Source organism: Giraffa tippelskirchi, chromosome 5, assembly GCF_054371585.1.
Source record: "Giraffa tippelskirchi isolate mGirTip1 chromosome 5, T2T-mGirTip1v1.2.pri, whole genome shotgun sequence".
NCBI lineage: Eukaryota > Metazoa > Chordata > Mammalia > Artiodactyla > Giraffidae > Giraffa > Giraffa tippelskirchi.
This window is the reverse complement of record NC_137279.1, coordinates 151,324,509-151,341,578: the sequence shown is the minus strand read 5'-3', so window position 1 is coordinate 151,341,578 and position 17,070 is coordinate 151,324,509. Positions and strand designations below refer to the sequence as shown.

The following is a 17,070-nucleotide window of genomic DNA, read 5'->3' as shown; positions in this document are numbered from 1 at the left end:
AAATCCCATGGACAGAAGAGCCTGGCAGGCTATAGTCCATGGGGTTGCAAAGAGTCAGTCGTGACTTAGTGACTAAACAACAACAACAAAAACCTTCTCTCTCTCCCTAGCTTAAAAGTATATTGTCATTTATTCACTATCTGAGTTTTTGTCCAAGGATGACTATTCAATTATCTCATTGATAATACTGTTTGAAGAAAGTCCATCGTTCCATTTTTACCTCTAAATTTCTTGAATGGGTATTCTGCATACCTTTCTTCAGCTGAGTTTGTTCATCTAGGTTTGGCTCTTATAGATACAGGAATATGAAAGTTAATGGGGAAAAGCAGGAAGCCAGACTCCTGACTGTATTTCAACACTTTAAATATGGTGTTTATGAGGGCATGAAGAACTGGAACTAAAGTGATCCTGGTGTCACCTGGTAAGGCCTGTTAAAGTTTCAAGGATGGCTTTATAGTAGGGATATTTGTACCCAGCCACAGAGGACCACATATCAGAAGGTCTATTCAGTGAGACCAGGGTTCTAGTTACATACTGAGATTTTGAAACTGGTCTGGTTTCAGAATCAGAGGGCAACATGAGCCTGGCTGAGTGTGCAGACTGCATCAGACAGGCCCTATCACAGCAGAGTTTTTACCTCTACAGGATGTAGAGACCTATGAATGTCTAGTCTTATGCCCAGACCTCATCTGAGATCCACTGAATACTCTGAAGGTAATAGGATTCATTCCAGATCCACATACCCATGAATATGTGGCCCCTGTAATGCTACCGGATTGCTGTGTTTTTGTTTTGTTTTTTTCTGGGTTTTCTAGATGTTCTCAGTAATTGTCTGCTCTGGACTAAGCTCAAAGCTTGAATGTTTCCAGAGACTGATGCCAAGTAGAGCTGGTAGAGGAAGCAATGCATATGCCTGTTCCCATATCTTCAGTTTCTACTCCTCTCAGTCCCTCCCACACGTGGCGTTTAACTATGTCATGCTACCAAATTCTGCCGAACTATCTTGGTTCTTCTGCTTATTCTCCTTCATTTCTTTCAAATATTCGAGAGTGTTAACCACTCTTTCTTTCTAAATCTCTCTTTCCCTTTTCTTCATTGAAATATATATGTGCTACTTCTATTATCACTTTGTATCTTACTTTTTGGTCTGATCTGCTGGTTGCCATTTCTCTTTCTTTTCCCTAAATTTTTAAAAAAATATTTGTTTATTTTTGGATGCTCTGGGTCTTCATTATTTTTGTGCAGACTTTCTCTAGTTGCATCAAGCAGGAGCTACAATTGATTATGGTGCTCAGGCTGCTCATTTCTGTGGCTTCTCTTGTTGCAGAGCACAGGTTCAAGGTGCGCAGTCTTCAGTAGTTGCAGCTTGTGGGGTATAAAGCCCAGGCTCTGTAGTTGTGGTACACAGGCTTAGTTGCTCCATGGCATGTGGAATCTTCCCAGACCAGGGATCAAATCTGTGTCCCCTACATTGGCAGGCTGATTTTCATCCACTGTACCACAAGAGAAGTCCCCTAAATGTATGAATCTGTCTTTATATTTCTTTCCTTCTAATTTCTATATTTTCTTCTTTGACTATTTACTCATTCTTATGGTTCTAAGCTACTGAGTAGTCTCTATTTTAATTATTGTTCTTTATTTCTAACATCATACATAACTCTCCATGAATATATTACATTAATTTCATCTCAATACATCCAAAACTGATCTCACTATCTGTCCCTCCAAAACTTGCTCTTTCTTACATGCTACCAGTCTTTATGAATGACATCTACATCATCCCTAACACCAAGGCTCAAGTTCTTGGCGCAGCAGCTCTCAAAGGAAAAGATACTCTCCTAAGGTAGCATTTTGGACTTTTGAGTGGCCTGCAAGTTGTGATTGTCATGAGAATTGAGAGTTGCCAGTAGCAGTTCTTGCACAGGGGCTAAAGATGCTACACATCAGGCTGCCCACATCCCCCCTAAAATTGTTTCACACGTTGCATGAATTTCATTTTATTTTAATTTTGTTGAAGTATAGTTGGTTTACAATGTTGTGCTTAATTTCTGCTCTACAGCAAAGTAACTTAGTTATACATATATGTTCTTTTCATATTCATTTACATGATGGTTTATCTCAGAATATTGAATATAGTTCCCTGTGCTATACAGTTAGATCTTGTTGTTTAGTCATTCTATATTGTATCTGCTAATCCCAAACTCCCAGTCCTTCCCTCTCCCATCCTCCCTCCTGAAGCAACTACAAATCTTTTCTCTGTATATGTAAGTCTGTTTTTGTTTCATAGGTATGTTCATTTCCCAGACATTCAGAAAGGTAAAAAACATTTTGTTTTTTTGAAATTCCTTCAGCCTTGAATCTAACTCCATTTAACATTAAACATACAGAGTTTTTGGCAGTTTCAATACATAATGAATTTTAGAAATGTATATACCATGTAAATTGTCCTTTTTATTAAATATTGCCCAGAGATTTTCATCATTACAGAAAATTATATCACTGTTGGCAACACAACTCATGGTGTTTAAGTCACCATAAGTCTCCATTTGTAGCTGTTGTATTCAATTATTATTCATATGGGTGCAAAAATTTGTAGAATCACTTTTTTCATTCATTCATTCATCCATTCAATATATAACAACTTCCTTATGCCTTCCCAAGGTGATTGTGCTGTGGTTTGCATAGGGAAGTACATTTTGCTAAAGCTGCTCTCCTTTAATTTGTTTTTATATGTCACATTTAAAATATTATACTGATTTTGCTTAACAAATGGATGCAGATAATTTTTAGGCATCTGTAAATTTCACTTCAGGATAAACAAAGGGGAATTACTAGAAATATTTTTATATAAGTGGAATTGAGAACTACTGACTTAGAGTATTCTCTAAATTCTTCCTTTCCCTCAACTACTAACATAAAAGTGTTTGAAAACTTCTATAAATTTTACTTCATAAATATTTGTTTTATATTACCACTGACTGTATCTCAATTTGGGCTTCCCTGGTGGCTCAGCAGTAAAGAATCCACCTGCAATGCAGGAAATGCAGGAGACATGGGTTCAGTCTCTGGGTCAGGAAGATCCCCTGGAGTAGGAAATGGCAGCCCACTCTAGCAATCTTGCCTAGAGACTCCCTTGGACAGAGGAGCCTGGTGGGTTACAGTCCATAGGGTCACAAAGAGTCAGACATGACTGAAGCCACTAAGCACATATCTCGATTTACACAGTCAATCTCAATGCTCAGTGGCTTTGTAATTAATCTTTTTTTCTTGAGTGATGTATAAAAATGCTTTAACATGTTGTGTAAGTCAGACTTCCCAGGTGGCACAGTGGTAAAGAATCCACCTGACTGAACACACACACACACATAAGTCAGACTAACTTAATTCACAGTGTATCTTTTCACTTATTAGCTATATATTAATTTTTATATTAAAATAATTCCTTCCTAGAAACAATGATGTTGTTACAAGTCAATAGAGCAATATGCAATGTTTCTAATTCATAATAATAAATATTTAATGTAGTTTTCTCTCTCAAGTTCTATTATATATATATTATGACGTTCATAGCATTCTATATTATATATTATCTTGATTGCAATATTAAATATCATTGTCAAACTATGTGACATGATGTTAGGCCTAGAAAATACAGTCAAAATAATTGCAATATATCTTTCGGTATGTGCCCAGGTGTATATGTACCTATAGAACAAGCAATTGAGAACTCCCTTAGCAACGGGTGTTAAATGACCTCAGGAGATAAATTCTCATTACTTCCTTAATAATATTGCAGATACATTTGATGCTGGATATGAACAAAATTTTCTTTCCCATCTAAGCTGCCATTTCTACTGAATGTCAAGAACTTACTTATTTTCATTTTACATTTTTTTATGAACTGTATTTCCATTCAATTTCTGTTCACCTGAAATGGAAATATGAAGTACTTATCAGGAAGCAGGGTTTTCCTTGCCCCTTTTATAAATGAAAGATTTCTGAAAATTAATGTTGTACCCTAAGTTAACAGCAGTCATTTGAAAGTTGGCATGGCTGCTACATAAAGAAATAGGGTACATAAGTTGTTTTTATTATTATCATTATTTGTAAAGCCCATTTCATAAGATTGCCTATTTCCTCCAGTTTGGACTTCCTTATTTTAAATATTCATCTGTAAAATAAGTTGTCAGAAGGTTGATTTAAAACTGCAGCTCTGGCCAGGTTTCTGAGATGACTTTCTTAAATGTTAGTAGATAAGCTCATTTATTCAGGAATAGTCCCAAAAGAAGAGCAGAAATAACTATAGAAAAAAGGAATGAGTCAAGTTTGGAGCATTAAGGACAGTGGGAAAAACTTGTCTTTAGCTAATTTTTAGGAAGTGGATATACCAACAGAAAATATACAGAGCAAGTCCAGAGGGTTTTGAGCTAGCAAGGTAAATCTGGAGTTCGTAAGTAGAGAGAGAAAAATCTTTCCAAAGAAACAGAGTCTACATGCAATTCTCAAACATAGAAAGAAAAATATTAGATGGATATGAAAGCCAGACAGTATGGGAGGAGGGTAGAGGGATGTAGGTATAAAAAATGATAATAATGGATTGAAAGAGAGAGATTTTGAAAACTAAAGAAAAAACAAGGAAGGAGTTTGGGTTTAATGAGAAATTCATGTATCAAATTATAGATATTTTGATATAAACACTATGAGATAAGACATAATCAAAATCTAGTATAAATATTCCAAATAAAAAAAAAAAAACTTCTTAGGTATAATTATCAAATAGAACTTGTACCTTTATAAACAACTTTATGTTTGAGGCATCTGTTTTATGAAACATGACTTCACTGTAACATGTCCATCAATTAAACCAACAGTATTCTTCTAGTGCTAATAGCAGAAAATAGTCAAATTTGAAATCGCTTGGATTTTCTAATTAGCCAGTTTCAGAAGCTAGGGTAATAGACTTCAGGTGTATTATTACCCATGATTCTCTGAGAATTAATATAAAATATCATGGTTTAGGTAAGTGAATGATCACAGAACTTCTGCATCCAGTCATGACAAGAAGCTATAGAGTAAGCAGACTGAAATTTCCATCTTACTGTAAACAAATATCACATGGCTAAATATGTGATACATTTGAAAGGCAGTGAAAAATAAGCAGTGCAGAAACAGATTCTTGAAAGAAGGGAACACATGAGGCAGACGAATGCAAATTTCTAGGTAAACAAAATAGACTACCATATTTTTTTCTTTTTCATTTCCTAGAGTTAATTGATTGCTTAAGTGAAAAAGGCATTTCCTTATGAGGCTTATAATATTTATACATGTGAAATATGTGACAATAATAGAACATTCAGTAAGAACAAAGATGGAGTTTTAGTGTTGTAAGGAGCATTATCGAAAATATATTTAGTGTGAAGTATACAATATTACTGGGTGAATCACAAGTTGGAATCAAGATTTCCTGGAGAAGTATCAACAACCTCAGATACACAGATGATACTACTATAATGGCAGAAAGCAAAGAGCCTCTTGATGAAGGTGAAAGAGGAGAGTGAAAAAGCTGGCTTAACATTCAAAAAACTCAACATTCAAAAAACTAAGATCATGGCATCCAATCCCATCACTTCATGGCAAATAGAAGGGGAAAAAATGGAAATAGTGACAAATTTTATTTTCTTAGGCTCCAAAATCACTGCAGATGGTGATTGCAGCAATGAAATTAAAAGACACTTGCTCCTTGGAAGAAAAGCTATGACCAACCTAGACAGCATATTAAAAAGCAGAGACATTACTTTTCTGACAAAGGTCCATCTAGTCAAAACCATGGCTTTTCCAGTAGTCATGTAAGAATGTGAGAGTTGGGCCATAAAGAAGGCTGTTGCTTCTGAAGAACTGTTGCTTTCAAATTGTGGTGGGAAGGTTCTTGAAAGTCGTTTGAACAGCAGCAAGATCAAACCAGTCAGGCCTAAAGGAAATCAACCCTGAATATTCATTAGAGGGACTGATGCTGAAGCTGAAGCTCCAATACTTAGGCCACCCGATGCGAACAGCCAACTTACTGGAAAAAGACCTTATTGCTGGGAAAGACTGACCGCAGGAGAAGAAAGGGGCAATAGAGGATGAGATGGTTGGATAGCTTCACCTACTCAATGGACATAAGTTTGAACAAACTCCGGGAGACAGTGAAGGACAGGGAAGCAGTCCATGGGGTCACAAAGAGCTGGACAGGACTTAGCCACTGAACAACAGCAACAACAACAAATACAATATTAACTCTAAGAAGACGTGATCAGTCAAGTTCATATTGTAATACATAGAATTGTAATAAAATTGAAGAACTCATTAGGAAAATTAAAAGATTGTACTCAAAAATATTCATTTAATTGAATAGAAGGCAAAAAAGAGGGAACAAAGAGGAAAAACATGGGACAAAAAATACACCTAGCAAAATGTTATAATTAAACAATATAAAAGTTACTTTAAATATACTGAATTAACCATTTTAATCAAAAGCTACAAATTGTCAAGATGGATAAAAATGTACTACCCAACTATATGCTGTCTATAAAAGATGCATTTTAAACATAAAATCGTAGATAGATATATAAATAGAAACCATATACCATGCCAAGAAAGCAAGTATGGCTATATTAATATTAGATAAAGTAAAGCTCAAAACAAGAATTATTATCAGAGATGTATATATATATATATGTACACACATATATCTACATATAAACATATGTATACATATTTTCATGCACATACAAATTCTCGTTATATTGATAAAGATCAAAAAAGAAGAAAATATAAACACCAAGGATAAAACTGGAATATGTCTACAGATCCTACAGATTATAAGGATAATAACCAAATACTATGAACGACCTAAAGCCAAAGAATTTGATTACTTAGATAAAATGAATGAGTTCTTTGAACTGCAAAACTTAAAAAATGCTACAAGATGTTGAACAGAAAATATGAATAACAATTATATGTTAAAAGATATCATTATCAAAACTTTTTCAAAATAACACTTCTTGTCCAGAAGATATTCTTGTGAAAATATTTAAGGAAGGAAGCATAGTAGTCTTCACAATACATTTTAGAAGTCAGATGATGAAGGAACACCTCCCAATTTATTTATAAGCCCATATCTCCAACACGAAAACCTAGCAAAAACAGTTTAAGAAAAGTACAGACCGGTATGTTTCCCTGGTGGCTCAGACAGTGAAGAATCTGCCTGCAATGAAGGAGACCTGGGTTCAATCTCTGGATCAGGAAGATCCCCTGAAGAAGGGAATGGCAACCCACTCCAGTATTCTTGCCTGGAGAATTCCATGGTCAGAGGAGACTAGTGGGCTGTAGTCCGTGGGGTTGCAAAGAGTTGGACATGATTAAGCAACTAACACTTTCACTTTCAACCTTAATAAACATTACTATGAAGTTTCTTCATATATACTAGCTATTCTAATCCAAAAATATATCATGAACAGCTGGATTTATCACAGTCATACAATTTTGGTTTAACATTTAAATATCAACAAATCGAATTCACCCCATTAACAGGATAAACTCTCCCAAACAGGATTATCTCAATAGTTGCCTAAAAAAAGCAGGGCGAAACTACCAATGATAAAAAGGCATTTGATACAATTTAAAAGATAAATGCCTATGTATTGGGTTGGCCCAAAAGTTTGTATCAGCTTACAGAAAAACTGGAATGAACATTTTTGGCCAACCCAATTCATAATCTCTCATGTAATACAGAGCCTGTCATTCAGAAGTGCTTCGTTAATATCAGTAGTTGTTGTTATCAATATTAAATGTGCTGAAGCAGTTTCTTATTGTTTTAATGTGACTTTCAGAACAAAATCTCATATATTTATTCAAGGACCAACTTTCAAACGTGTTAATGAAAAGAGTGAGTGGCAGTTTAATTCTGAGAGGTGTTGAGGGTAAATTTTCTGATTCATGGGTACTGGCTTCCAGCTCATGGTTTAAGAGAGGCATCTGTAGTTCAACCTCATCCTCACAGTAGAAGCCAATATTTTTGCACTGATTATTATGTGCTGGGCCTGACAGCAAAGGAATATGCTTAGCTCAGAGCCTGGCAAATTGTGATACCTGAATCTCAATTTACCTCTAGAGTCCATCAATAACTAACTAGTTAGGAGATAAAACTAAAGAAAGAAAGATTAGTGAAGTTATAAAAAAAAAATAGACAAGTAGGAAAAACTCTAATTAATAAGAATTTGCAAAAGAGCAGGATGAATGTTATATCTGTCTTCTATTTTGTACTTAACAAGGCACTTTCAGAAATATTATCTCAGATCTCTGTTTGTCAATACTAAGCTGACTTAAAGTAGAAGTTTTGAAAGCCTTCAATATGCTAATGTGCATTACGAATCTGCAAAAGCAGACATATAATTACTCATTTCCCATACCTTTCCTTCCAAACAGTATTTACTTCCTAAAGGATCAGAGTACCAAGGAGTATAGTTTATAAAATGTTGCACTGAAAATTTGTGACGTCTTTAGGAGTATGGTCTGTTTCAATTAAATCTTTATTTTCAGGACCAAGTGCAAAATCTGGCATTCTATGAATGTTTTTTAATTAGTTTTTCCATTTATTATATTCTTGCTTTAGAGATGAAAAATAGATGCTCAGAGAAGATAAGTAATTTGTCTAAATCAAACAGTCAATGACAGAGATAGAATTTAATTCTCACTCGCAATCTTCTGCTGTGTAAACTCAAGGAGTTAGATTCTATGCTGAAGGCAGACAGAGGGATTCATGGGGGCAAAAATGGCATCAAATTGGTGGTTGTCAAAAATATGACCCTGTAGTGTTACTACTCGCTGGCAGAGGGATTTAGAGCAAACTGTGTAATCTTTCAGGGTTTCTGAGGTGGTGCAGTGGTAAAGAATCCACCTGCCAATGCAGAAGACTCAAAAGACATGGGTTCGATTGTACCTGGAGAAGGAAATGGCAACCTGCTCCAGTATTCTTGCCTAGGAAATCCCACGGACAGTGGTGCCTGGCAGGCTACAGTCCACGGGGTCACAAAGAGTCAGACAAGACTGGACACATTTCTCATTCATTCAATCTTTCTGGGTTTTATATACTTCCTTTGCTATGAAATAGAGGAGCAAGTTGATTAATGATTTTTGAATACCCAATAATTCTAAAATTCTCTAACTTGATCTGAGTGTGAAGGAGTGACAGAATATAAATGGGTGAAGAAGGTGAACAGATAGTTTCAGGTGTCTGGGGAACAGCTTGACACTTCAAAGTTAGTATCTGTTGGCAGACTCTCCCTAAAACTGAGTACCATCACCAGTTATCTTGTTTTATTAATTTTTTTGACCACATTACTCTGCAAGCCAGAACTTAGTTCCCCAATCAAGGATTGAACCTGTGACCCCTGAAGTGGAAGTTCAGAGTCTTAACCACTGGACTGCCAGAGGAGTTCTTTTTGTTTTATTAATATTGCTTTTTAGAAAAATCTGTTTATTAATACTATTATCAGTAATACTAATAATTGCTTAAGTTAGAAGAGAGTTTTCCTTTCTCAAAATTTTTTCCTCATTTATTTTCTCATCTTATCCTTTGCTTATTATGTGGCAGGCAGAAAGTGAAGGCAAATATATCTGGTTTTATCTACACTATTAGAACAAATGGAGAACTTACATAAGGTCCCCCAATAAGCAAAGTTCAGAGTCAAGGTCTGCTGACTTCCAGCCTTATGTTCCTTTTTCACGATTGCTTTTTTCCTTTCTCTCAATAAAATTTTAAAATATTTTTCTTCCAGATTTAGGTTTCTCACCTTTAATTTTGCTCAGGGATCATGATCTCTATATAAGTAGAGCCAGAGCTTCTTATTTCCTTTCAGCCCTGAGGTTTTCTTCTTTAAATATAAATGATTAAAACATCTCTGCTTGTAAAACATCTCTGCTTGTAGAGATGGTCCTTGTAAAACCACTGTAAATGCAAACTTCGAATCTCCTCTTATGAATATGCCTCAAACCTCTACTCACAGATGCTACTGCTAAGTCGCTTCAGTCGTGTCCGACTCTGTGCGACCCCATAGACGGCAGCCCACCAGGCTCCGCCGTCCCTGGAATTCTCCAGGCAAGAATACTGGAGTGGGTTGCCATTTCCTTCTCCAGTGCATGAAAGGGAAAAGTGAAAATGAAGTCGCTCAGTCACGTCCAACTCTTAGCGACCCCATGGACTGTAGCCTACCAGGCTCCTCTGTCCATGGGATTTTCCAGACAAGAGTACTGGAGTGGGGTGCCATTGCCTTCTCCCCTACTCACAGATAAAGGTATTTATTATACTTTTAAACTATACTAGAGATTTAATATTTCACTCTAAATGCACTTTCCATACAAATTATTTTTATCCCTTCACAGGATAGTAAAGAAAGTATTTCACAGAAGAGTAAAGAAAGTATTTTAGGTTTCAGATTTGTTTGTCAGGTACTTAAGGGTGAAGATGATGTTGACAGAGGAATATAACTACTGAATGCCTAATATACTAATCAATACAATAATGGAATTAATTCTTAAATAATTTATCTTAAGTGAACAAAATCATGATTTTTATTTGGTAGCATTTATTATTTAACAAAATACTAGTAGAGTACCATCTTTTGCCAGAATTTGTGCTACATTCTTGTTGATTTAAAGATAAACAAGGCAAAAAGAAGAAAAAGAGAAAAAAAATTAGCCTTGAAGTTTTCATAGTCTAAAAAAGAGGAATAGAAAAGAGACAAAGTTCCATATTATTTCATATTGTTAGATTTCAGGTGAAAATAATTCTATGTAGGCAGAAGATGCTATGGCAAGCTCCTGAGTATCAGGATAAATTCAGAGAGGAAGTGAAGCATGAATTAAATTGTAAAGAAGGGCTAGGAAGTCACCAGGAACTAGGTGGGGAAATAATTCCAGCCATAAATTTTAGCATATGGAAAGGGCATATCGCTTTATGGGAAATGAATATTCTTTCTATGGTCATGTGGGAAAGTAAACCATGTTAAAGATAAAGTAAATCATAAAGGACACTGCATATCAAAAGAAATTTCTATTTTATCAGAAATCTCTTCAGGGATTGTGTGAAGAATATTGACTTGAATGGATTAAAAAAGTAAAGCATTTTCCCAAATTGTGAACATGAACAGAAAGGTAGTTACTTTGAAAAGAAAAATATGGGAGAACAGAAGTTCTCTTTTAGACATGATATTAAACATCCAAGTGAAAGTATAGAAGGTGGATACACAATCTGAAATTTAAGGAACCTATCTAGGCTGAATTATAAATTTGATTTTATCAGCATACAGGTAAGAATTAAAACCAGTGACTAGATAAATCACCTACAGGAAAATGTAAATAAAAATACTTTACCTGAGAATATATATATGAGAGAAATAAATGGTTGTTGGGGGAGAATGATTATTGTTAGAGATGATTGGACATCTTTCCTTCCTTTCTCTTATTTATTGTAATCCAAGAATGAATCTGGAGCTAGAACAAAATGATGTCTTATTCAAAGTCTTGTAAACTCCTTGTTTGCAAGAACGAAAGCATTTCTTAAATTTTGGGACACGATTTTCTGGGTTGGAGACAGTGGAGCAGATAAAATACTAGCTAACTTTGATGTGTGTGGATTATTGTTCCTCTTCCTCTCCCACTCTGGCATCTTGAGTAGTAAATGAAGGATCTAGTCCCCTCAAGACTAAGACCTGTCTCTCTCTTTTTAGACAGATCTCTCTCTTCTTTCTATGTGAGACCAAGGACTTCTTCCTTAACCTGGGAAACCTGAGGCAAGCAGTTTAGACATTGTTTAATGAATTTAATTTTGCCAAATCAGAGGGGGGATTTTTTGGCTATGTCTGAGGCATGCGGGATCCTAGTTCCTGGACAAGGATCGACAAACCCTCACCATTGGAAGCAGAGTCTTAAGCACTGGACCTCCAGGCAATCCCTGATACAGAGATATTAATATAAGAAACTATACCTGATATGGAAATAAAGCTTCATAGGGATACAAATGAAATGTGTTTTTACTGTTTTAACATAACATTAGTAAGTGTTTTAACATAACATTTTAACATTAGCTAAGATTTTTAACATTTTAAACATTACTAAGAATTTTGCTATGACCACAATTTTTCATTTTTGATGCCAGTGTTATCAGATATCTCTCAATCTTTTCCTATTTTCTCTAGGTATGATAGTCAACAATTTCTGAAAAATGAATATAGTGTATAAGAATGTATTTTGATTAGTCATATATTAATTGTGTTAAGAAAGACTGTTTTATCCAGCTTTGATCCCACTCATTACTCTTAACTTATTGATATGATTAAAGCAAATGGAGTATTTCTGATTGACCAACCCAGAAACGATGCACAGTTCATACCATGACTGAAAACTCTTCTGGAGAAGGAATGGAGACAAAGTGAGTTTTTATCACACAAAGGCTGAAAGGGCAGTCATACATAACAATAGATGCTTTGTGTAAAAAGATACAGAAATGGAGTAATCTTGATTTATGCCTCTTTTGGGTGCTGGCAACATCTTTGCTTTGCTACTCTTTTTCATGGATAAATGGATAAATAAAACAGTAATCACCTACCCCATTAGAGTTATAAAGAATTTTAAAAGTTGCCTGGCTGTTCATGCACATGCAGCATCCTATGTTTGACCATTCCCAGGGAAAAAGCTTATTAATATGAATAAAGCAAATATCTGTAAGGTACAAATTACCCATCCATTTAAACCTCCTCAAAGTATATGTTTACATATAATAATGGAAATCTCAAGATTCCTGTACTTAATGTTATTATAATTCTGTGTGTGTGTTTGCATGTGGGCTTCCCAGGTGGCACTAGAGATAAAGAACCCATCTGCCAATGTAAGAAATGTAAGAGACCTGGGTGCATCCCTGAATTGAGAAGATGCCCTGGAGGAGGGCATGGCAACCCACTACAGTATTCTTGTCTGGAGAATCCCATGGACAGAGGAGCCTGGTGGACTATAGTCCATAAGGTCACAAAGAGTCAGATATGACAGAAGCTACTTTAGTATGCATGTACATGCTTTGTGACCCCATGGACTGTAGCCTGCCAGGCTCCTCTGTCCATGGGATTTGGGTTTCTCAACCGAAAATACTGTGGGTTACCATTTCCTCCTCCAAGGGATCTTCTTAACCCAGGAATCTCCCACATCTCCTGAGTCTCCTACATTGGCAGGCAGATACTTGACAGTTGAGCCACCCGGGAGGCCCCTATAATTGTGTAGATGAAGTTAAAATTCAGCGAGTGAATGGTGTTCACTAAATGTTCTGGGAATAAGTAACAAAACTAAACTTCAAAACAAGAGTTTCCCCAACGATTCATAGGTCACTAAGGGGGAAATGAGATTTCAACATGCTAATCAATACAAACACAATCATGGAAGACTTCCCGGGTAATATGTTTCAAATTATTAATGAATTTTGACACACTCAATATAGTCTTCGCTATGTCCATAATCCTTTTAGGACATCCTCTCTGACCATTTCTTCTTCCAATCTGTTTCAATTAGCAAGTAACTTTTGCAAAGTAAAGATGCTGGTGTCGTTGAGCCCATCCACTCTTGGCCCAGAATCTTCTCTTGCTTTCTGCTGAGTGAAAACAAACAAAATCAAGGCATTTTGGGGAGGAGGGAGGATCTTGATTACATGAGGCTAGAGCAGGCAGGCCAAGGACTAAAAGCTCATATTCACCTGTAAAGGGCAGACCAGTCAACCGAGAGAGGGTATTATTCCTTGGTGGCTCAGTGGTAAAGAATCTGCGTGCTATGCAGGAGACACAGGTTTGATCCTTGGGTCGGGAAGAACCCCTGGACAAGGAAATGGTAACCAACTCCAGTATTCTTGCCTGGAATATCCCATGGACAGAGGAGCCTGGCGTGCTAGAATCCATATGTTTGCAAAAGAGCCGGGCATGACTTAGCAATTAAACAACAACAATAATTATGGAAACACTGTAAAAATGAAACCATAAGAGGTTTAATATTGTAAAATATATATCGTTACTGTTACTCTAAGAATTTTGTTTATTTGATAGCTTGGATAAATATTTATGTAATCTACATTCTGCATTTGAATTTAACATAAAATCACTTTAAAATATTCTGGATTGCAACACAGCTGACAAACTGAATACTGAATAGGATTACTGCTGTAAGGCAAAGCCTTCTGCTCGTTTGCTTTAGGTAAAATAATATTTTCATATGGTTCCCCACAACATCAAATAAATCAACTTTTTATCAAAAGACCAGTTTGGAAGACTTCCATTTTCAAATTACGCCTCTTCTCCAAATAGAATTACAGTAAAACTAGGAAATAGTACAGCCATTATAATTCCAATCATTAACGGGTAGAAAAGAAACATTATCTTTCTCTCAAATAATAATGTCTTACATTTTATATGAAGCTTTGCCATTTTAAGCTTGCTTTGACATGAACAATCTCATTTAAGTTTCTTTTAATAAACAGCCTATGTTGCAGATGAGCAAAGTGTGTGAATCAGCTGCCTAAAATGATGCAACTAGGGTGAGGTGAGACTAGGACCTGCATTTGATGTCTATTCTACTTGTTAGTTTAGAGGTCTTCAACTACACTGAATTTTCTAATATTTTCAGAGTATGACACTCTAAATTATAAATATTTTTTGACAAGTTAATACAACAACTTACAGTCAGGACTAAATTTTACCTAAAGTTACTTCATTATTCAAAAACTGAGAGTTTATTTTTCTTATTGCAATAATAGAATTTAAAACTTTAGGTTTTGTTGTCTTATGCCTGTTAGAAAAGAATAGAAGGAAAGAGAAAAATAGAGTGAATAAAGGATGGCAAGAAGGGTGAAAGGAAGGAAGAAGGAATGGAAGGAAGGAAAGGCAGGTAATGAAAGAGGAAAGGAAGGAAGAAAGAAGAAAGATAAAAAGGGAGAGAGGCAGGGAGGAAGGAATTGTGAAATTGTTCAGATTGTCCATTTCATCAATATTAAATACAGATTACCCCCAAAATAAAAAGTCTGTCATTCTTTACTATTTAAGAGAGAAGACAGCTAGTCAGTAACTCTTTTAAGAAACATGAAAACAATCAGCAAATTCTTGAGTAGGCTCTTTCTCAGCATCAATTCCTTCAGAGTGTCTAGAAATTACTTTCAGAAAAAATCCAAAATCTTTATTTCATTATGTACAGGTTTAAAAAGTGTATAACTTGCAAATAAATGTTCTTCTCTAGTTCACTAATTCGACATAAAAGCCTTCTGATTCTATTAGCAAACATTCCCAAGCTGGAGGAGATAGGTCTTGGAGAATAGTATAGATGCTTGCTTATCAAATTAATCTAGCTTATAAATTAAGAAGCTGTTCAAGTACAGTAATTATTTAACATGCATAGCTACTTTAATGGAAAGGGAGAGAGAGTCTCTAGATTCTTCAATCACATATAGTCTGAGTTGGAGGAAACCTTATATTAAAAAGTAAAACTTTCCTCCATCTAGCACAATGTGGCTATGATACAATCACTTTGCAGCATTCTGAAATTATAGAATTTGTAACAGAGACCTAATTGATTTTTTTATAACTTGAAACTTATACTATGAAAGTTTCATAACAGAGCTTATAATTAGTAGTTACTGTTAGTGTGTTGCTACAGCTGTTTTAAAGCACAGCATAGTATCATCAAAGGGAGAAAATAGTTAAAAGAGTAGAATTATGGTAATTCTGTTTATTTAGTGTGGTTTTTAAAATGTTCTATGTACGAGAAATCATACTGGAAATTAGGATTTCCAATTATTCAATGAACTTCTATGGTCCAGTGTTATACAGACACATAATCAAAGGTAAAACTTCCCAGGTGGTTCAGTGGTAAGAATCTGCCTGCCAATGCATGAGACACAGCTTCAACCTCTGGGTCAGGAAGATCCTGTGGAGAAGGAAATGACAATCCACTCCAGTATTCTTACCTAAGAAATCTCATGGACAGAGGAGCCTGGCAGGCTACAGTCCATGGGGTCACAAAGAGTCGGACACAACTTAGCAACCTAACAACAACAACAAAAACAAATTGAAGGTGAAAAAATATCCACAGACTAAGAAATCAAAACCAGTATTCAGGTAAGGACCATATTTTTCAGGATACTCATTTATTTATTTTTTTATTCATTAGCTATGTATTAAGCTCTTACTCCATCAGAAGCACTGTGTTTGATGTCTCTGGTACCTGATGATACCAGTCTTCTTATGGGATGACCATATGCAGCAGGAAAAGCCATGACTTCAGGACCTAAAAACCAGAAATTAGTTCTCTCATTTATCCTTTATTGGCTGTGTACTCAGGCATTCATTACTTAATCATTCCTGAAGCTATTTATTAGTTATAAAATAGAACCTTAACAGATGCATAATGAGTTCATGAGAAATAATTGAAATAACTACTTTTACATACCTGGCAGATCATCTGACCCAGAATCCAGCAGTTCTCTAACTCCCTATGCTGAAACAGGTGAAACTGAGGACAATTATATGCTGATAAAATTTCTTTCAATTGACTTTTCCTCTACCAGATATTGAGTTTCTTAGGCAATCAAAGAGTACAACTCTGTAAGTGGATGTAGAATTTTAAGGAAATCTGAAAAATTTTGGCATGCGAATTGATCAAATAAAGCAGGAGACCTGGGTGAGTATACTCGTAAAGCAAAGGTGTGCGCTGAAATATGTGTAATGGTGTGTGCTGAAATAATTTGGAACCCTCAAAGTCTTTATTTTGCAAGGACAAATAAAATGATCCATTTATTTGTGTAAAATACTTTTAAACATAAAAGTATTAAACATAAAATACTTTTAAACATTTTTAACATGTGTTAAACATACCTTAATTTTAACACCTTTAAAATACATAGTCAAAGTTAAAGACTATAAACTAAAGAAATAATTGGAGACCCAAATCCCAAGTTAAGAGGTAATGTGTCTAGTATTTCAGGAGCTTCATCTATGTCCTCTCTGT

General features: G+C 35.4%; 1 long non-coding RNA gene across 1 annotated transcript in view; it reads left to right on the top strand.

Moving 5' to 3' along the window:
• Window positions 1-12,064, top strand: part of LOC145506337 (uncharacterized) — a 788,916-nt gene extending 776,852 nt beyond the window's left edge. The window contains exon 19 of the long non-coding RNA XR_014053776.1: window positions 11,769-12,064. This is a non-coding gene — a long non-coding RNA (uncharacterized LOC145506337). The remainder of the gene's footprint in view (window positions 1-11,768) is intronic.
• Window positions 12,065-17,070: the final 5,006 nt, after the last annotated feature.